The sequence below is a fragment of the Protopterus annectens genome, chromosome 9.part0 (assembly GCF_019279795.1).
Source record: "Protopterus annectens isolate FY-2018-M chromosome 9.part0, PAN1.0, whole genome shotgun sequence".
Taxonomy (NCBI): domain Eukaryota; kingdom Metazoa; phylum Chordata; order Ceratodontiformes; family Protopteridae; genus Protopterus; species Protopterus annectens.
Genome location: NC_056743.1, coordinates 414,745,237 through 414,766,987, shown reverse-complemented (window position 1 = coordinate 414,766,987; position 21,751 = coordinate 414,745,237). Strand labels below are relative to the sequence as shown.

Sequence of the window (21,751 nt, the reverse complement as noted above, 5' to 3'; positions counted from 1 at the left end):
TCTGGTACCAGTTCAATAGCCCCATGTTTAAAAGGGAAAGTACTTGTTTCTGAGACTCTGCCCACTGATTTGGGGGCAGGTCTGGCCACCCATTTGGAGTTGGCAGCATGTGGAAATTAAATCTGTATCCCTGGGACACTATATTTAAAACCCATTTGTCCTGGGTTATAAATTGCCAGTTTCTTGAATGAACAGACAGTTTTCCCACCAAAGGGGCAGCTAAGATGTAAGTGCTTGGTAACTTCAAAGGGAAGTCATTGAAACTGTTTACCATAGGGTGGTGCCTTGTTGTTTCCAGATTTGGAAGTGGAAGCACCCCATTGCTTAGTTCTGCAAGTCCCTTGGGACTGAAACCTGGTGGTTTTAGAATGTCTGGGTTTGGCCGTAGTGGCTCTGGAAGAGCTGGAAAGGACCAGTTCTTAGTAGGCCAATGCCTACTAAATTTTGGAGGTTGCACTTGTAAGAAATCTTTCACAGTTTGCATAGATTTAGGTGTATCTTCCATCTTTTTTAGGACTTCTTCAGCCTTATTGCTAAATAAGCGGTCCTGCTGCAAAGCAGCATCCAAAAGTTTTGCTTTAACATGATCAGGCAGAGATTGCTCTTTAAGCCAAGCATGCCTTCTAAGCACAAACCCAGTAACAGCAGCCCTACAAGAGGCCTCTAAGGAATCAAAACCACATTGCAAAGTATGTTTGCCAACTTGTTCAGCTGAATGCAATAAATCCTGCAAGTCTTTATTCTCCACACAGTCAGAAATCAACATCATTTTCTGTTTAAGCAGTCCCATGATATGCTGTTGATATTTTAGCATATGGAATTGACAGTTTAAAGCCCTGATTGCTAAGGTTGCAGAAGTATAAACATTTTTACCTCATCTATCCAGCGCCCTGAAATCTCTCTCAGAAGGGGTAGGATTTTTAGCCTTAATGCCCTTGGGCCCCTGAGAAATGGTTTCAGCATCCGCAATAGGATTTTTGAAAAGGAATTTGTGGGACTCAGGAACCCTGTAGTACCTGTCTGGTTTGCTAGAGGCTGGAGGCAAGGAATCAGGGGCCATACTGGATTCCAAAAACACATCAACAACAATATCTAGTACAGGAGGTATAGCCAAAGGTCTATGCTGAGGAAGAAGGAAATCCCTAAGCCTCTTTTTGGATTCAGAGAAAACCTGACTTTCCCAGTGAAAATGCTCCCTTAAGGTATGTAAAGTTTCCCCAAAAGAGAAATCCTCAGGTGGAGAAGCAGAGGGAATGGAATCCTCTGCATCAGAGTCCTCATAAGTAGGTATGGACAAATCCAGATCATTAGAAGACTCAGAAGAAACAGAGTCATGTTCAGAAGATTCATAGTCACATTCAATCCTAGGCCTCTTGGAGGGAGGGGGGGGTTTGAGTACCCCTGATTAGAGTAATTAAATCTTCAGCCATTTTGATCATCTGTATTATAGGCATAGGAGCCTGAACATGTGGCCTGTGAGCCGGTTTTTAGACATAGATCGAGATTTTAGGCCCTAGCACTGAAGTTGGAGTCTGTTTTACATGCAAGTCTGTAGGCCTGAATAAACCCTCAGAAACTGGTACCTGCTTGGCGGCTCCGGACCCAACCAAGGTAGAGACATTCACGGGTCCCATATGTGAAGCATCTCGTGGCATACCAGACTCCGAATGGGTCTCAGTAGAGGCCTGTGACTCAGAAGTAGCGGGTATCAGGGGCTGCAAAAGCGCCTCACTGAGTACCGGTAAACTGGCAACTGGCTTAGGGAGAAGCATTGTCGGCAGTTTTGGACCTCAACTGCCTGTCTCTGTCTTTTTCTTTGCGTTTTTTCGGTATTCCAGTAGTCAGATGGCTAACTGATGTAATTTCTGGATAATTAAACCAAAATATTTTGAAGCAAAAATGTACCGACGACGGATAGTGCGCTGATTAAATAAAGCACAAAACCGACAGCAAGGTATGTCGTGGTCAGGGCCTAGGCAAGGTATACAGTAAAAATGAAAATCCTTATGATGTATTTGCTTCCCACAAGTAATACAATTATTAACTTTTACTGACATCCTTGAGGAGCAAGAAAAAGTTTCCCCAACGGGCTACTTAGCTTTAAGTTGAAGACTTTGGTTCTGAAACTCAAAAACAAAAATTTCAGGAGTCGGCTGACCAGCACTTGCGAACTGCTTCTGCTACCGTGTGGCAAGAAAGACTGATGTAATGGCGTCAGCTGCATGTTTTATACCCCTGACGACCTGACGTCATGGATGAAGGGACAGCAACCGACGCAGGACCCAAGACTTTGTTAATCAGGCCGACTGAGGGCAACCTACCAGCAGATTACCCAAATGTAATGACTGCAACAGTGAAACACGATGAACATCAAGACTTTGTTACTGAGTGTGACAAATTAAGGAATATGTTTCTTAAATGAGGGTACCCATCTTTTTTAGTGGACAAATTAATCAATGAAGTACAAAGTAAGAGATCTACTGGGTTCTTTACACCAATTTTAAACCATGAGGGCTGGTTGGAAAGCCCTGGAAGGTTTAGTGACCATAGTGTTCAAGAGAGCAATTTATTGACAGTTGGCTTTAGTCTGAGTTTCATTACCCCTTTTAGTATTGTTGCTATATATCTTAAGGAAATTTTATATAAAAATTGGAACCTATTGTTGGATGATATTTAAAACAGAAATTGGGTGATTATCCTAGGGCTGTTTTTAAGAAAGGTACCAATTTAAAAAATGTATTTGATTCTAAACATTCACTTGATTCTAAGAAATTTCCTTTAACTAGATGCCCTGGAATGTAAAAGTGTGAAGCTTGCCCTAACTGTAAATTTGTTGATACTGGCAATAATTTTGGAGTCCATACCAATTATGAGATCAAGGGTAGGTTTAACTGTAACTCTAAAGGTGCTGTTTATCTGGCAAAGTGGTTGTTCTAAAAAAGTTTTTATATAGGAAGAACAGAAAGCAGATTTAGAGAATGACTATATGAGCATATTTATAGTATTTATAAACTGTATGTTTTTAATGCCCTAGCCAGACATATTGTGACCTTCCCAGAAAGTACAGTTGTGTACAATTACCATAAATGTAGATGTTCGAGTGTATTCACTGTTGCAGTCATCACCTGTGGGTTATCCCTCTGTCGTCCCGAATACCAGAGTAAATGTTTTTGTGCGCCAGCTGCGGTCGCCTGTAGTCTGACATCAGGTTGTCAATGCTATAAAGCAAGGCAGCAGACATCATTACATCAGTTTTTCTTGCCCTAACCCGTCAGAAGCACAAGGGAAAAGAGAGAAAGTACAGCTGTGTACACTTACCATAAATGTAGATGTTCGCGTGTATTCACTGTTGCAGTCATCACACTTGGGTTATCTGCCTGCAGGTAGCCCTGAGTCGGCCCGAATACCAGAGTCTTGGGATTTATGCATCGGATGCTGTTCCCTCTTCCATGACGTCAGGTCATCAGGAGTATAAAACATGCAGCTGAAGCCATTACATCAGTTTTTCTTGTCCCAAATGTCAGCAGCCCCCAAAATAGGAAGCTATTAAATGGTGTGGAACACCTCCAGTAAAACGTAAATACCCCTGCCATAAAATATGGCCCTAAAGAGGATAGGTAGAAAGGATAGAGAAAGTCAGGGGGCTGGAGGGAGGGAAACCAGGACTGCAACAGTGAATACACTCGAACATCTACATTTATGGTAAGTGTACACAACTGTACTATGTTCTTCATGTTTCACTGTTGCAGTCATAACACTTGGGTTAATTCCCAAAGCTGAGGAAGGGTGGAGGCAGTCAAGAAGTGTTAGGACTGGCTAGCAGGCTTTGTATGACTGCTGTAGCAAATCCAGCTCTGGATTTAGAAAAAATATGTAAGTGGTAATGCTTGGTGAAGGTGTGTACAGACCTCCAGGTTGCAGCTTCCAGGATGTCCCTGGTAGGGACTGCCCTCAAAAATGCTGCAGAGGTTGAGGTAGCCCTAGTGGAATGAGTTCTGATCCCCTGTGGGATAGGTTTTCCACGGTGCTTGTAGCAGAAATGGATGCAGTGTGCTATCCCTTTGTAACTGGTTTGCTTTGAAATGGCCTTGCTCTCTGCCCCTGTAGCAAAGCTGACTAGCAGCTGGTCAGATTTTCTGAAAGGTTTAGTCCTGTCAAGGTAGAACCTGAGCTGACTGTGCACATCCAAGGAGTGCAGGATCCTTTCCCCTTTAGTCTGAGGATTAGGGAAAAAGGTTGGCAAATGGATGGATTGGTTTAAAGCCACAATGGATAGCACCTTGGGCATAAATGATGGGTTAGTCATGAGGGAAACCTTGTCAGCATGGAAAATAATGAAGGGTTCCACAGCCATTAGTGCTTTTAACTCAGACACTCTTCTTGCTGAAGTGATGCTAGAAGAAAGGCTGTTTTCCAAGAGAGGAATTTTAACTCTCCTGAAGTAGCAGGTTCAAAAACGGGGAAGCGTGAGCTTCTCCAATACAAAGTTAAGGTCACAAGCTGGAGTGGGAGCTCTGCTAGGGGGCTTTAAATTGTTAGTTCCTCTCAGGAACTGTTTGATGAGAGGGTGAGAAAAGAGAGGTGGTTCAGTATTATAATGAGCTGAGAAGGCAGAGGCATGAATCTTAATGGATGAGAAGGATAGGCTTCTGTGGAGCAGCTCTGCTAAGTAATCAAGGATTTGAGGCAAGGTGGGCATGGCTGTGTCCTATCCTTGAGACAGACTCCAAGAACAATATCTTTTCCACTTTTCAGCATAAGATTTCCTAGTACTAGGCCTTCTGGCTTCAAGAATGACGTCCAGCACCTGTTTGCTGAGGGTTGCTGGTGGTGTACTCAGGGGATAAGCCAGGCTGCAAGGTTTAGGATTTGCAGCTGTGGATGCAAAATCTGTCCCTCCTGCTGGGATAGCAGAGAGGGGATCTGATGTAAGTGCCAGGGTGGCACTGCTGTCAGACTGCATAGGAGTGGATACCAGTGCTGGCGTGGCCAGTCTGGGGCAATAAGGATTGTCCTTGGCCTGTCCTGTTTGATCTTGAGTAGTACTTTTGAGAGGAGGGGCAGAGGAGGAAAGGCATAAATTGAGAGTTTTTTTTCCATGTAAAGAATAGGGCATCCACCTTCCAGGGTCTGCTGTTAGGATTCCTTGTGCAAAATTTGCTCAATTGATGGTTTTGGGGGTAGGCAAAATTAGAAGTTGGAATGAGTAGGGTTCCAGTTTCCACTCATGTTGGTCCAGTAGATTTCTGCTCAAGTCGTCTGCCAGTGAATTTTGTTTGCCTGGCAGGAATTGAGCTTGCAGGTGCACTTGGTTGCTCAAGGCTGTGTTCCACAGCGTCACAAGCTAACCTGCAGAGCGGGTAGGAATGAGTTCACCCTTCTTGTTTATGTACCACATAACTGTGGTGTTCTCTGTCTGTATCAGGAGCTGTCCTGAAAGGATAAGGTATCTAAAGGCCGTCAGAGCATTCTGTACAGCTAACATCTCTTTTTGACTGATATGCAGGGGAATTTGTCTTGGGCTCCATTTGCCTTGAATGCATTTGCCTGCCATGTGAGCACCCCATGCATAGTCTGATGTGTCTGTTGTCAGGGTTTGGGTGGCGAGGGGTTGAGTGAAAGGAGTCCCTTGTTATGGTTGCATGCCTCTGCCCACCAAAGGAACTCATCCCTTAGACAAGGTATGATAGGAATCACTGTTTCCAGGTCCTGAGAATGTTGACACCAGAGACTTTTTAAGTACCACTGAAGTTTCCTCATATGCAGTCTTGCATATGGAATTAGCAGAATGCATGATGCCATGAACCCTAGGGCTTGCAGTATTTTCCTTGCAGATAGCAGGGTTTTGGTGGCCATCAGTTTGAAGTAGTTTGTCAAATACACCTGTTTTTCTGGAGTGAGGAATGCCATCTGGGAAGTTATGTTCAAGCTTGCTCCCAGGAATACAATTTTTTGACTAACACCAGTTGTGATTTATTTTCATTGATGATGTACCCCAGTGAAGCCTGCAGTATGCAATGGCTGGAGCCAGGCACTTTGTGAATACCCTGGGCACAGTAGATAAGCCAAGGGAAGTGCACAGAACTGATAGTGCATACAGCCTGCCCTGAAACACAGATATTTCCTGCAAGACTCCCTTATGGGAATGTGCAGATAAACTTCTTTTAAGTCTAGGGTGGCTAACCAGGCATCCTTAGCTAGCACAGGAATAAACTGTTGCACTGTAAGCATTTTGAATTTTGGGACCACCAGAAAGGTGTTGAAAATTGACAGATCTAGGATAGGGTGCCAAGAGCTCTCTTTCTTGGGCACCAGGAACAGTCTGGAGTAGAAATCCCGTACCCCTTTGTTCTACTGGAATGGGCTGAATAGCCCTGATATTGAGAAGGGAAAGTACTTGCTTTTGAGCCTCTGCCCAGTGGTTTGGAGGAAGGTCTGGCAATCCGCTTGGGGTGGGCAGTGAGTGGAAGTAGAATCTGTATTCCTGGGATACAATGTTTAGAACGGGTTCAGGCACCTAGGCAGCAAGACATTTCCCCTGTGGTACATTTGACTGGGGACAAATGGCTGAAATGACATTCAGCTGCAGAGAAATATGGCTGCTTGCAAATTCCCTGTGGGCAAACAGAAGAATGTGTTGCCATACCTACAACTTCAATAACCAAATGCACAGGGGGAAAACAATGTCCATGGTCTCCAACTGGACATGAGACAGCAGGCAATATGGCAGGCATAAGCAGCAGGCTGGCCACAGGGCATGTCAGTGGCAGTAAAAATGCAGTGCACAATGGGCAGTGCCTTTATAATCAGTGTGTGTGGACCACTACCCTCTTCACAGTGTCTAGGGAACATTACCTAAAATGCATACTGGAGCATAAATGTGACTACAGAACCAGGCAGGATTTTCTGCATGCTGTAGCACACTTCTACGACTTAGTCACACAAGTATGTACTGTACACTAAGCACAACAATCATTACTTCTTCTGCCTTCATGCATTTGGTTATTAAAGCTGTGGGCATGGCAGTATGTGCTTCTCTTTGCCCACAGGGAATTTACAAACAGCCATATTTCTCTGCAGCTGAATGTCACTTCAGCCATGTGTCCCCAGCCAAAATGTACCACAGGGAATTGTCTCGCTGCCTAGGCGCCTGAACCCGTTTAGAACCCATCAGTCCTGAGTAATGAAAATCCAGTTTTTTGCACGAAGGGCGAGTTTTCCTCTTAGGGATGCAAGCACTTGGGCATGGCTGAGAAGGATGATTGAAAAGTCATTGTGAACTTTATCCATAAGGGGGTGGCTTACCACTCCCTGTTTTTGAGGTGGGAGCACTCCACTGTTTAGATCTCTGCATACCCTGAGACTGTAGTCTTGGTGGTCTGTTTCCTCTGAGTTTGGACTGAGAAGGCCTGTGATGGACTGGAAAGGACCAGTTTTTTGAAGGCCAGTGCCTACTGAATCTAGGTGGCTGCACCTGTAAGAAATCTTTGACAGTTTGCATAGATTTAGCTTTTTCCTCCATCTTTTTAAGAACTTTTTCTGCTTTTGTGCCAAACAAACTATCTTGATTTAATGGAGCATCTAGTAATTTTGCTTCAACATGGTCTAGCAAGATTTGTTCCTTCAGCCAAGCATGCCTTCTCAGTACAGACTCAGTGACAGGAGCCCCGCAAGATGCTTCTAAGGCATCAAACCCACACTGCAAAGTATATTTACTAACTTTGCAGAATGCATTAACTCTTGTAAATCTTTACTTTCTGCACAATCTGGAAGTAACACCATTTTTTGTTTAATTAGCTCCATAACATGTTGCTGGTACTTCAACATGTGAAACTGGCAATTCAAAACCCTGATGGCAAGAGTTGCAGAGGTAAATACTTTCTACCCCATCTGCCTAAAGCTCTAGAATCCCTGTCTGAAGGGGTAGGGTTTTTGGTTGTAGTAGCCTTAATGCCTTTAGGTCCCTGGGAAATGGTCTCTGGATCCGCAGTAGGATTCTTAAAGAGAAATTTGTGAGAGTCAGGTACTCTGTAGTACCTGTCAGGTTTCCTAGGGGCTGGTGGTAAAGTGTCGGGAATAAGACTGGATTCCCTGAAGACATTATCTACAATATCCAGGACAGGGGGTATAGCTAGAGGCCTGTGCTGAAGCAAATCTAAACATTCTCTGAGTCTCTTTTTGGATTGAGGATAGTCCTGGTATTCCCAGTGGAAATGCTCTCTTAAGGTATGCAAGGTTTCACCAAAAGAAAAATCCTCTGGAGGGGAGGCAGAGAGGAATGGAATCCTCTGCATCTGAATCCTCATAGGTAGATAAGGGTATATCCTCGTAATCAGAAGGGTCAGTGTCATCGGACTCCTGGACTGTAGAATCAGAAGGAAATTCAATTCTTTGTCTTTTAGCAGGGAAAGGCTGGCTTTCCCTAATTAGAGTAATTAGGTCTTCAGCCATTCTAAGCATTTGTTTTTGTGGCATGGGAGCTTGAGCATGCGCTTTGGTCGTTGGCTTTCTAAGCGTAGTGCGAACTCTGGGCCTGAGAAACTTGGTAGTTTTAGCTGAAAACAAAGTTGTCGGTTTAATACGAAAATCGGTAGGTTGGAATACACCCTCAGAAGCCGGTGCCTGCACAGCGGCTCCGGAACCAACCAAGGTAGAGACATCCTCAAGTTCCATAGTTGAAGAAGCATCTTGTGGCATACCGGACTCCGAATGGGTCTCAGCAGAGGCCTGCGAATCTGTAGAAGTGGGTATCAGGGGCTGCAAAAGCACCTCACTGAGTACCGGTGGACTGGTGACTAGCTTAACGGAAGCATCTTCGGCAGTTTTGGTCCTATGCGGTCTTGTCTTTATCCTTACGTTTTTTCAGAAGATCGGTAGTTGGATGGCTTATCGAAGCCATTTCGGAATATGGAGAACGAAAGCGAAAGACTTTAGTGACAAAGATAACTCAATGACGAATGGTTCAGGCATTAAACAAGGCACAAAACTGACAGCGAGGGACATCGTGGTCTGGGCCTAAACAGGTGACACAGTAAGAATGAAAATCTCTGTGAGGTATTTGCTTTCCACAGGCAAGACAACTGTTAACTTTTTCTGACATTGGTTAGAGCAAGAAAAAAGGATCCCCAATGGGGTACTTAGCTTTGGAAGACTTCAGGTTTGAAACTCAAAAAACAAAAATTTCAGGTAGCAGCCAACTGGCACTTGCGAACTGTTTCTGCTTTGGGCTCCTCCACGGCAAGAAAGACTGATGTAATGGTGTCGGCTGCATGTTTTATACCCCTGACGACCTGACGTCATGGAAGAGGTGACTGCATCCTACACAGAAATCCCAAGACTCTGGTATTCTGGCCGACTGAGGGCTACCTGCAGGCAGATAACCCATGTGTGATGACTGCAACAGTGAAACACGAAGAACATGTGGCCCTAGTTGCTAAAAGCCACCTTGGGAAGCTTGTGTCCCCTTAGGCGAAGATGTTAAATGGGGGATGGAGGGAAGCAAACCAAGACCGCAACAGTGAATACACTCAAACATCTACATTTATGGTAACTGTACACAACTGTACTATATTCTTCATGTTTCACTGTTGCAGTCATCAACTGTGGGAGGATTCCCAAAGCTGAGGAAAGGGGTGGAAGGATAGGTTGAGTCCTAGGTATGGGACAGGAAGCCCTGCAGAATTGCACAGGCAAACCCTGCCCTAGACATAGAAAAGAGAGGTAGGTGGTAATGCTTTGTAAAGGTATGGACAGAGGTCCAGGTGGCAGCTTCCAAGATGTCCCTGGTAGGTACTCCTCTGAGGAAGGCAGTGGAAGTGGAGGTTGCCCTAATGGAGTGGGTACGGATAGACTTAGGTATGGGTTTCCCATGTAGTCTGTAGCAAAAATGGATACAGTGTGAAATCCATTTGGAAATGGTTTGTTTGGAGATGGGCTTCCCCTCTGCCCCTGGGGCAAAGTTTACAAGAAGCTGGTCTGTTTTTCTGAGTGGCTTAGTACAGTCTAGATAGTACCAGAGTTGTCTGTGCACATCTAGTGAGTGTAGAATTATTACCCCCCTTGTTTTGAGGGTTGGGAAAGAAGGTGGGAAGGTGTATGGCCTGGTTAAGGGTCACATTAGATACCACCCTGGGCATAAAGGAGGGGTTAGTCCTCAGGGAGACTCTGTGTGGAGAATTATGAAGGGCTCAACAGTCATGAGAGCTTGAAGTTCCGATACCCTTCTGGCTGAGGTGATAGATAGTAGGAAGGCAGTCTTCCAAGAGAGGAATTTCAATTCTGCTGAAGTCGCAGGTTCGAAAGGAGGTAAGGTTAGTTTTCTAATGCATAATCCAGGTCCCTGGTAGCCGTCGGAGGCCTTCTGGAAGGCCTGATATTAGAAGCCCCTCTGGGAAATTGCTTAATCAAAGGATGAGAGAAGAGGGGTGGGTCTGAATCATAATGGGCAGAGATGGCCGAAGCATGGATTTTAATAGAGGAGAAAGACAGGCCACTATTGAGCAACTCTGCTAGGTAATCCAGGATGAGAAAGATGGAAGTGGTTGGGAGGTACTGCCCTCTTTTGATTGTTTCCAGGAGCAGAATCTTTTCCATTTTCCTGCATATGATTTTCTTGTGCTGGGCCTTCTGGCCTCTGTGATGATGTCCAGGACCTGTCTGCTTAACAGAAACTCCTTGTTTGTTTTTAGTGTATAAGCCATGCTGAAAGTTTTAGAGTCTGTAGGTCTGGGTATAGTACCTTTCCCCCCTCTCCTAGATCAAGAGGTCTGACATCAGGGGAAGCAGCTTTGGGGGCTGTAGGGTCGGACTGCATAATAAGGGGTACCAATGTTTCCTGGGCCAATCTGGAGCAATGAGGATGGCCTTTGGTCTCTCCTCTCTTATTTTGATCAGAACCTTGGGAATAAGGGGCAGGGGAGGGTATGTGTACACAAAGAGGGAGCTCCAGGGGAAGGTCAAGGCATCCACCTTCCATGCTAGGAGGTGGTACTCCCTGGTACAGAACCTGTGCAGCTGGTAGTTGAGGTGCAAAGCAAACAGGACCACTTCTGGGGTCCCCCACTCCTAGGTGATTTGCAGAAAGAATTCTCTGTGGAGCTGCCATTCGTGGGGGGTCCAGTAAGTTTCTGCTTAGGTGGTCCACTAGTGTGTTGTTGATCCCTGGTAAGTATTGGGCAATTAGGTGTAGCCCCATGGAGGTGGCTTTAAGCCAGAGATTCACAGCTAATCTGCACAGGGGGTAAGATTGGGTGCCCCCTTGCTTGTTGATGTATCACATTACTGTGGTGTTGTCTGTTTTTATAAGGAGGACCCCTGGCCTGAGATGGGGTTGGAAGGAAGTCAGAGCCTTTTGCACTGTCATCATTTCTTTCTGGTTGATGTGCAAGTGAAGTTGCAAGGCATTCCAAAGTCTTTTGGTACACCTGCCTGCTAGGTGAGTGCCCCAAATAATGTCTAAGGCGTCGGTGGTGATGGTCTGGCTAGAAGGGCGGAGGATGAAGGGAAGACCCTTGTTCATAGCACAGGCCTCTGCCCACCAGTGAAATTCGCCCCTTATACAAGGGATCAGAGGGAGAGTGGTCTCTAAAGACTGAGAGTGCTGACACCAAAGGTTCTTTAAGTACCACTGAAGTTTTCTCATGTGAAGCTTGGCGAAAGGGATGAGAAGGATGCAAGATGTCATGTATCCCAGGGCTTGCAGGAACTTCCTCACAATGAGGTGACTTCTGGAAGCCAGCTGGGTGAGGTAGAGAGGCCGGAAACTCTGCTTTTCTGGGGATAGGAAGGCCATTTGGGTTGCTGTGTCTAGCACAGCTCCTAGGAAAACAATGTTTCTGGTATCCCAGGGCTTGCAGGAACAGATACTCCACAGACTCTGGAATAGACTGCCCATACATGTCAAGCAGAGTGCCTCTTGGGCCCTCTTCAAAAGGAACTTTGATGATTGGATGGGAGATAGGAAATTCACCCCTGGGAACACGTCAGTTTCCCTGCTAGACAGGGGTCCAGGGAAGTAAATATTGTGGGAAGAAATAACCAGGGAATTGTTATGGCTAGGCTTGTATAGGCCCTAGGGCCGATAGCCTAGTACCAACCTATGAACCTATGGTGGGGTTTTGCTTTGATTTTTTCTCATTGATGGTGAACCCTAGGGAAGTTAGGTGTGATTTGACAACGAGAAGGTCCTGGAGCAACTTTTCTTTGCACTCTGTCTGAATGAGGCAGTCGTCCAGGTAAGGGTAAATCTGTATATCTGAAGAATTCTATAGCTGGGGCCAAGCATTTGGTGAATACTCTGGGAGCAGTAGATAAGCCAAAGGGCAGTGCAGAGAACTGAAAGCGTTGACAGCCTGCTCTGAAGCACAGGAATTTTCTGCACGATTCCCTGATGGGGATGTGGAGGTAGACATCTTTCAGGTCTAGTGTCACAAGCCAGGCATTTTATGTGAGCATAGGCAAGAGCTGCTGCAAGGATAGCATTTTGAATCTGGGGACCACCAAGGAGGTGTTCAGTTTGGATAAATCCAGGATGGGGCACCAAGTGCCCTCTTTTCTTAAAACAAGGAATAGTCTGGAGTAAAAACCTTTTCCTGTTTGATCTAGAGGGACAGGTTCTACTGCTCCCTGGGATATTAGAGTTTGGAACTGTTTCAATGCCTCTGCCCACTGGTTTGGGGGGATGTCTGGGTACCCTCTTGGAATAGGGAGTTCGCTGAAGGAGAATCTGTATCCCTGAGAAACGTTTTTTAAGACCCATTGGTCCTTGGTTATAGAGACCCAATTGTCCTTGAAGAGGGTGAGCCTTCCTCCTACTTTTTGATGAGTGAAAGGAGGGCAGAGGAGGGAGGGAGAGTCATTGTGAGTGCTTGCCATAAAAGCTTGGCTTAGAACTCCCTGCCTTAGAGATGGAAATGGTCCACTGTTTGTTTCTTTGCTGGCCCTGGGATAGGGGCCTGGATGGCCTGTCCCTGTGGGGCTTACTTGGCCCTGTCTATTAGGTGCAGGGAAGGCCCAGTGCTTAGAGGGAAAGTTCCTGATGAATCTGGGAGGTTGAACTTGAAAGAAATTGTTTACTGTTTGCATACATTTTGCTTTGTCTTCCATCTTTTTAAGCACCTCTTCTGCTTTTTCCCCAAACAGGCGCTCCTTATCTAGGGTTGCATCAATAAGCTTAGACTTGACATGATCAGGGAGAGGTTGTTCCTTCAGCCATGCATGTCTTCTAATAACAGATCCTATCACTGCTGCCCTGCTAGAGGCTTCTAGGGCATCATATCCACATTGTAATGAGTGTTTGGCCACTTGACAAGCAGAGTGTAGTAATTCTGCCAGCTCTTTTGAGTTGACACCATTAGGAGAGGTAGCAATCTTCTGTTTTAATTGTTCCAAGGTGTGCTGTTGATATTTTAACATATGGAACTGACAATTGAGTGCACCGACAGCTAAGCTTGCAGAGGTGTATACTTTCTTACCCCATCTGTCCAGAGTTCTGGAGTCTTTGTCAGAAGGAAGAGGATTCTTGGCAGAACAAATCTTAGGTCATTTGGATCCCTGTGTAATGATCTCAGGGTCTGCAGCAGGATTCCTGTACAGGTATTTGTGAGAATCTGGTACTCTGTAGTACCGGTCAGGTTTAGTTAGTGCAGCAGGTAGGGCCATCAGGGGCTAGGCTGGATTCATGGAAAACATCATCCACCACTTCCAAGATAGGTGGGATGGCCAGAGGTCTGTGCTGTGGCAGGTCCAGAAACTCTCCAAGTCATTTCTTTGACTGTGGGAAGTCTTGAGATTCCCATTGAAAATGTACCCCGAGAGAGTGAAGGGTTTCCCCAAAGGAGAGGTCCTCTGGAGGGGAGGCAGAAGGGATGGATTCCTCTGCATCCGAATCCTCAAACAGTTAAGGGATGTTGTTCCTCTTCAAAAGAAGAATAATCAGATTCCTCAGAGTCTTGATCTGCCACAATTTCTGGAAAAGGATGACTTTCATTTTTGGAGTGGGGGCCTGAGTACCTCGGATAAGGGAGATGTGATCCTCTGCCATTTTAAGCATCTGAGCTTGGAGTGGGGGAGCAGTAGAAAGGTGGTGGCTAGAAGCAGACTTCCTAGGAGTGGCCCGGCTTCTGGGCCTGAGGGAATCCATTGGTCTCTGAGAAGCGATAGTCGGATGCGAAGACATCTTTTTTTGTCTAGAATTGGTAGTGCGAAAGGCCTCCTCAGAAGCCGGTGTCTGCGTCACGGCTCTAGACCCAACTGAGGCAGACACAGCCAAAGGCTCAGAAGACAAAGTGGATTTCTGCGACATGCCAGACTCCGAAAGGGTGTCAGCAGAGGCCTGCTTAGAAAGCAAGTCGGGCATCAGGTGCTGCGAAAGCGTCTCAGTGAATTCTGGAGAACTGACAACTTGCTTAGAGGTAGCGTCGTCGGAAGGCTTAGCCTTGTGTGGCCTGTCTCTATCTTTCTCTCTACATTTTTTGGAATGTCGATAGACTGTTGGCTGACAGATACCATATCGGAATTCAAAGACGGAATACAAAAATAACTGTCTACACAAAGAGCACTACGGCAAATGGTTCTCCCATTAAAGAGGGCACAGAACTGGCAATGAGGGACGTCGTGGTCTGGGTCTAAACAAGTGATGCAGTAAGAATGAAACTCTCAGTGTGGACAATTGTTAACTTTTTTCGGACATCGGTTAAAGCAGGAAGAAAGGGTCCCCCACGAGGTACTTAGCTTTAGACGTTTTCTGCTGAAATTCAACTTCTGGTAGTGACTGACCGGCACTTGTGAGAACTGCTTCTGCTACGGGCTCCACAGCAAGAAAAGACTGATGTAATGACGTCGGCTGCCTTGGTTTATAGCACTAACAACCTGACGTCAGACTAGAGGCAACAGCAGCCGGCACACAAAAACAATGACTCTGGGCTGACCCAAGAGCTACCACAGCAGGGATAACCCACAGGTGATGACTGCAACAGTGAAACACGAAGACCATCATCATTTCAAATTCAAAATAATTGAGCAAGTTTCGTCTGATGAAAGAGGGGGTCCTTGGACTCAAACTGGAACGCTGTGAACTTAAGTGGCAAGTTCAATTAAATGCTTATAGCTGTCCTGATTTGAATGTTACATGCTCAATACAGTGCTTATTAAAACAGCACTGGATAGGTAACATTCTTGGTCTTAAGTGTTTATATGTGATGGTTTTTATGGTTGTATTTCAATTTAATGTATTTTCTGGTCTATCATACTATATGGTAGCCAGGTACTTTTATGAATGCATTAATTGTGTATTTAGTTGTAGTTCAGTTTTTGAACCACAAGATGGTGTTGTTTCTTAAGAATTGTTTTAGCGATGTAATTTCCTTTTGGGTCACGTGATTTAATGGAGGGTTATTTAAACTGTTTTTTACTTTGCTCATGCTGTCTGAAGAAGTTCATTTTTAATAATACGGCAAAAGCTCTTACATCATTTAATATTTAGTGTCTGACTCTTGATTTACCTTTCCACTTCTCCTTAGTACTTGTATTACTAGTTTTTGTGGCATTTTTCTGGCTTTTAGTTGGTTTGTCATGGAGTTGGCAGTGGGGATAGAACAAGGCACTCCTTTGCTGTTTTCACAAGAAGCGCCAAGTTTAAATACAGCGGTCAGCAATCTTACTTTACTTGTGCACCAGTTGTTGCAATGGGTGGATGATTTATCACACAGAATTTCCCCTTCTTTATTACCAGCTTCAGGAACTGTTGTTAATTCATGGAATATGAGGCAGAATACTTTTGTGGACAATGGAAATCAGCATTTTGGTTCTTATGCCTCTCATATCCCAAACGAATTGTGTGTGAGCAGACATTCATCCGAATAGTGCAAATGATATTAATGAAGGCAGTAGTGGACCGGGTGAGTCTTCCATAGGACTTATTGGTGTTCCAGTATTACAGGAGTGGCTGAACAACCATCCGGAAGGTATGAACAGTTCTGATGATTTAAATTTAGGAGCATCGGCGAATGGAAGTGCTATTAAGAATTTGAAACTGTTTGACTATAAGTTAAATATAAGAAATTGCAGCTGGAAATCATTTATTCAAAAGAATGTTTATCTAGGCAGTAAATCCCTAAAGGCTTGAGACCATGGTGTTTTCCTAATGGCCTTCAGCCCAATTCTCCCTTTTATTTTGAGCTGTTGAAATTGTTCGATAAACAAGGATGTGACTTTATAGAAATACTGATCAAACATTATTCTAGACTGTTGGACTCACTTGCAGGGGATTTGGATGTCCTCGATAAGTTATTTAGAACTGTTGACTTCCTAAGGTATAAATATGAATATAGTAGACTATTTGAAAACATTGATCAGTATTTGAATAAGCTGAGAGAAAATAAAGTCAAAAAATTGAAAGGGACAAATGTGATTATGAGAAGGGAGTAGCTTACCCCCAACCCACCTTCACAAACTTGGGGTAATTCGGGTGGTAACAATGAACTAAGAGTTTCTCATACTAATGCCAGTGAGGACATTAGTCTAAATACCCATGAGGACCATCATGATGTCATATCGGAACAACAACTTAGACGTAGTGAATGCTTAAGAGAGCAAAGAGGTCAACAGCCAGGGCCTACGTCTAGTATCACCAAGAACCAGTCTAGTAATCATGATTTTCGTACATCTTCGAGGAGACATCAAACCAATACGAGGAGGAAAGTAGGCCAATGGCAGAACCTGGAGGTCGAACAATCGTCACTGGAGAGGAGACCCAGGCAACATGAGTGACCATTTTGGACTTGAAGTCAACAGAGAATGTGTATGGACTGTTACTAAAACACAAGGTGACATTAAATTTTCAGTTATGCTGATGTTGAAATTTCTTTAGCTAATATTTTGGCTAAAGGTTTAACTTTTGCTCTAGTAAGAATAGACCTTGCTAGTAATATTTTGGACTTGAAACTGTTCACAAGTAAAATGAACTTAACATTATTGTTTGGTTCAAATACTTGTTCTGGTGGACAATTCAGAGTCAGTAATTCATGTAATCCACCACTCCACCCTTTATTAGTTACCTATTTGTGAAATGGACATGAGGTCACTATTGTATAAATGATGTAAATGTAATGATATGTATAATTTAAATAAGGATGAACAAGATTTAACTTGTTCTTTACGTCATTGTAATGTAAGGGTCATGAAACCAGATAAAGGCGGAGGCCTGGCCTTTATGGATATGGGTGACTATCAGTCTAGGATGTTTAAAATATTGAATACAGATACATATAAAGCTGTGTCATTGAATGAAGTGAATGGAGCTTATGCTACAATTAAATCTCATATCAATGACTTGCTGATTGACTTGCATATTGATATAAATTTGTATAATTATTTGAATATGCCTTCACTATTAATCCCAGTTATTTTTGGGATCCCCAAAATCCATAAGGACTTATATTACCCCCCCTTTACAATCAAAAGTGGATGGATGAAATTCCACCACTTATGCTTGTGCAAATTTTGTATATAGTAAGCTGAAACGATCTCTCGAACATGAACCCCAGATTCATGGTCCTTTCTTGAAAAAATCAATGAGCTCGAATTTAAGGCCAAATTTAATTTTCTGTTGATGTCAGACATTTATACACAGCCATCCCCCATGAGTTGGGGATCCAATGGGTAACTGATTTTTTATTAAAGAAAGGAGCAACCACTGACGAAATCAGCCTAATAGGGGAATTATTAGATTTAATTTTGGTTAACAACTTCTTAAATTTTGATAGCCAGTATTTGTTTTTTTTTTTTGCTATGGGTTCACCATGTGGGGCCAGTTTTACTAATGTTGTCATGGCTATGTGGGAACATGAGTGTCTATTTATGAACCCCAATATTACAGAGAAAATGCCTAGATATTCTGATCATCACAAACAGTAATGCTGATACAGGTTTAGAATTACTTGAATATTTTAATAATTCTGATTTTCTATAATTTACTTCTGATTATAATTCTGATGCGATTTCATTTTTAGATATTGAAACAAGGAAAAACAAGGCAAAGTACATATTCCAATTCTTTATTGCATTTTTCTAGCTCCTATCTTTTTCACCAAAAACACTCTGTTGTAAATGACCAATTGGTCAAAGCAGCTAGGATGGTCAGTTTAGAACAGGACTTTGTTACTGAGTGCGACAATGTAAGGGATATGTTTCTTAAACAATGGTATCCATCTTTTTTAGTGAACTAATCAATGAAGTATAATATAAGATATCTTCTGGGTTCTTTAAAACAATTTTAAACCATGAGGGTTGGTTAAAAGCCCTGGAAGGTTTGGTGACCACAGTGTTCAAGAGAGTAATTTATTGACAACTGTCTTTAGTCCGAGTTTCATTACCCCTTTTAGTATTAATGCTTTTTATCTTAAGGAAAATTTATATAAAAATTGGAACCTATTGTTGGATGACAATTTAAAACAGAAATTGGGTGATCATCCTAGGGTTGTTTTTAAGAAAGGTACCAATTTTAAAAATGTATTTAAGTCTAGAAATTCATTTGATTCTAAGAAATTTCCTTTAAATAGATGGCCTGTAATGTACAAGTGCGAAGCTTGCCCTTATTATAAATATACTGATACTGGCAATAATTTTACAGTCCGTAATACCAATTATGAGATCAAAGGTATGTTTAACTGTAACTCTAAAGGTGTTGTTTATCTGGCTAAGAGCTTATTCTGCAAAAGTTTTTATATAGGAAAAACAGAATGCAGATTTAGAGAACGACTATATGAGCATATTTATATTATTAATAAACTGCATGTTCATAATGCCCTAGCCAGACATATTGTGACCTTCCCAGATCACTTTAAATTCAAAGTAATTGAGCGAGTTTCATCTGATGAAAAGGAGGGGGGGTCCTTGGATTTAAAGTGGAACACTATGAACTTAAGTGGCAAGTTCAATTAAATGCTTATAGCTTTCCTGAGTTGAATGTTACATGCTCAATACAGTGCTTATTAAAATTGAACACGCTGGACAGGTAACACTCTTGGTTTTAAGTGTTTATATGTGATGTTTTTCATGTTTGTATTTCTATTTAATGCGTTTCCTGTTCTATCATACTATATGGTAGCCAGGTACTTTTATGAACATATTGATTGTGTATTTAGTTGTAGTACAGTCTTTAAACCACAAGATGGTGCTGTTTCTAAAGAATTGTTTTAGTGATCCAATTCCCGTTTGGGTCTCATGATTTAATGGAGGGTTATTTAAAACTGTGTTTTTTACTTTATTGTTGCTGTCTGAAGAAGTTTCTTTTAATAAATACAGACAAAAGCGCTTACATCATTTAATATTTAGTGTCTGATTCTTGATTTACCTTTCTGCTTCTCCTTAGTACCTGTATTCCTCTTAAACTTGTTAGGGGTGTTACCACCAACTTCTCCCCCAGAGGTGTGTATTCTGCACTGAAGTTTTAAAACTGCTTCCACAAGCAGTACATTCATAGTTCTGATAATGTCTTAGTCTTGCAGATGAAAGCGATAAACTGTGGATGTTTTTAACCTACTTTTGGCATTAAACATATTCTTTGACAAGTTTTGAGTTTGGTGGCCGATTTGCTGGTTGTTTTGCTGTTTATTTATTTATTTATTGACCGGGAAAATCCACTGGGCTTGAGACCCATTTTCAGTGGAGGCCTGGGGAGAAAAGCTCCAAGTTACATGAAAATCATTACATGAATTTATAAAGAAACAAAATTATAAAGCAAGTGAAATAATACAGAAAACTATCTAAACAGCAAATATGTTGTACAAAGGCACAATACCATAACAATGGAACATTAGCATGTAGGAAAATTATACAGTTAGAAATATTTAATAATACAGCTCAATTTTTTTTTTTTATTATTAGTTACTGTTTTCTCCCAGTACCACAGTTGCACTCTTGTTTCTTCCTAAGGCTTTCAAAGTGTTGCTCACTGCCAACGTCCCTCTGACATTTATCTGCTTCTGTCTTGAATGTTCTGCAGAGCTTGCACTCTCACCTCTTTTGAAACCACTCCCCAAACTGAGTCTGATATATCTGTAGTGACTGACTGACTAAATATAAGTGGGAGTGGTTGTAGGGGGTGAATATGATACCTGGGCTTCATGAGATCTGGTTGACCCACTACAGATTCTTCCTCATTATAAATCCCAGAACTGGCATCTGAAAGGACAAAGGCTGCAGGTGCCGAATCCAGCCCTGATCTGAGGTAATATTTTATTTTCCTCATGTAGAATCTGAGCAGGGAAGCATGAGAATAACTGATGCCTTGTACCACAAAATCCTGAGAAATTCTCTTACACTACGTGGTTTTGATTACAGAAACTCAGGAAGAACCATTAAACATCTCTACTTTCTTTGAATGAAGAAAGTCTCCTCCTAGGGTACAATCTAACAGACATTCTAAAATACAATTCTGAGAGAAGGTTATGAAGAAGACTTCTAATAAGTCTTTGTTTTCAAATCAACTTTCCAAAGATTCTTAACAGTTGCTAAAGGCTCTTGACACCTGGCAGGAGAGTCTGCAAATATTAGACAATCATACAAATACAGAAATATGAGAATAAGCAGCAAATGGGGCTAGACACTTGTGAATAGCAATGGTGCAGAGGAAAGTCCAAAGAGTTAGTAGTAACCAGTGTGAATGTGATGACTGGCATCCATTAAATTTGGCTTTAACATGAAAGCTACGCATTAATCAGAATCACAAGGGCCTGAAGGGATAATATTCTGAACTTGAATCTTGACAAAAAGAAATGGCCAATAAATGAACTTTGATGGGGGAGGAAGAAAGGCAAAAGGATTGTAATTCACACAAATACTGTAAAACCAGACAAGCATTAGCCATGAATGGGTGCTGGGTATGTTGTTGTCACCAACCTGATAACCTTTTTCATTTGATAATGCACGAGTTTCTAATAGCAGGCTTTCTTGCCTCCATTAGTACCTGCTGCCCATCTTCAGTAAACAGATGCCTAAAGAGAATTAAGACCCTATCATCCATGCAGTCAGCTGAAGTTGAATGGGGTTAAGATATATGCAAAGCCCCTATTCTTGTACGAGTAGATCCATTCTGTGAAGAAGCTTCCGGTAACTTCCCATGGCCATTTCCAGAAGAAGGGAGAACTAATGGTGGCTGGGCCAGAAGGAAGACACACAATGATCTTGGGGGGATTCCTTCTGAATCTTCTAAAGGATTTTGGATATTAATGGAAAAGGTGGAAAAGCATACAGAACATTCCTGCCCAAGGAAAGGAAAAGACATGTCTTCCAGACCTTCTTGAATGAAGTCCTGGTGCAGAATTTTGCCAGCTGATTGTTCACAGACTAGGAAAAAAAGGTCTACTTGAGGAACTTCTCACAGATGAATCAAATCTTGTAAGATGACTGATCTAGTTTCCATTCTTGAGGGTCTGCCTTTGTCCTGCCCAGTTTGTTTGACACACAATTTTGGTTTGATGGGATGCAAGATGCCTGTACAGTGAGACTGTGCTTTGAGGCTATATCTAAGTTAACACATCTGGTCTGCAGATGGAGCCTATTTCTCCCTTGTTTGTTGATATACCTACCACATAACTGTGGTACTGTCTGTAACAACTTAAAGAGGTCCACGGGATTAATGATGATTCATAAAGTTGAGTGTCTTGCTCAGAGCAAGCATCTCTTTTATATTTACATGCCTGTGGCTGCTCTTGCTGTCCCAAACACCTTGCACTGAAACGTCGCCCAAGCA

General features: G+C 42.8%; 1 protein-coding gene across 1 annotated transcript in view; it reads right to left on the bottom strand.

Annotated features, from left to right (window-relative positions):
- LOC122811243 (tumor necrosis factor receptor superfamily member 10A-like) overlaps positions 1-21,751 on the bottom strand; it is a 1,311,615-nt gene that overhangs the window by 503,965 nt on the left and 785,899 nt on the right. The gene's annotated exons all lie outside the window — the stretch shown is intronic.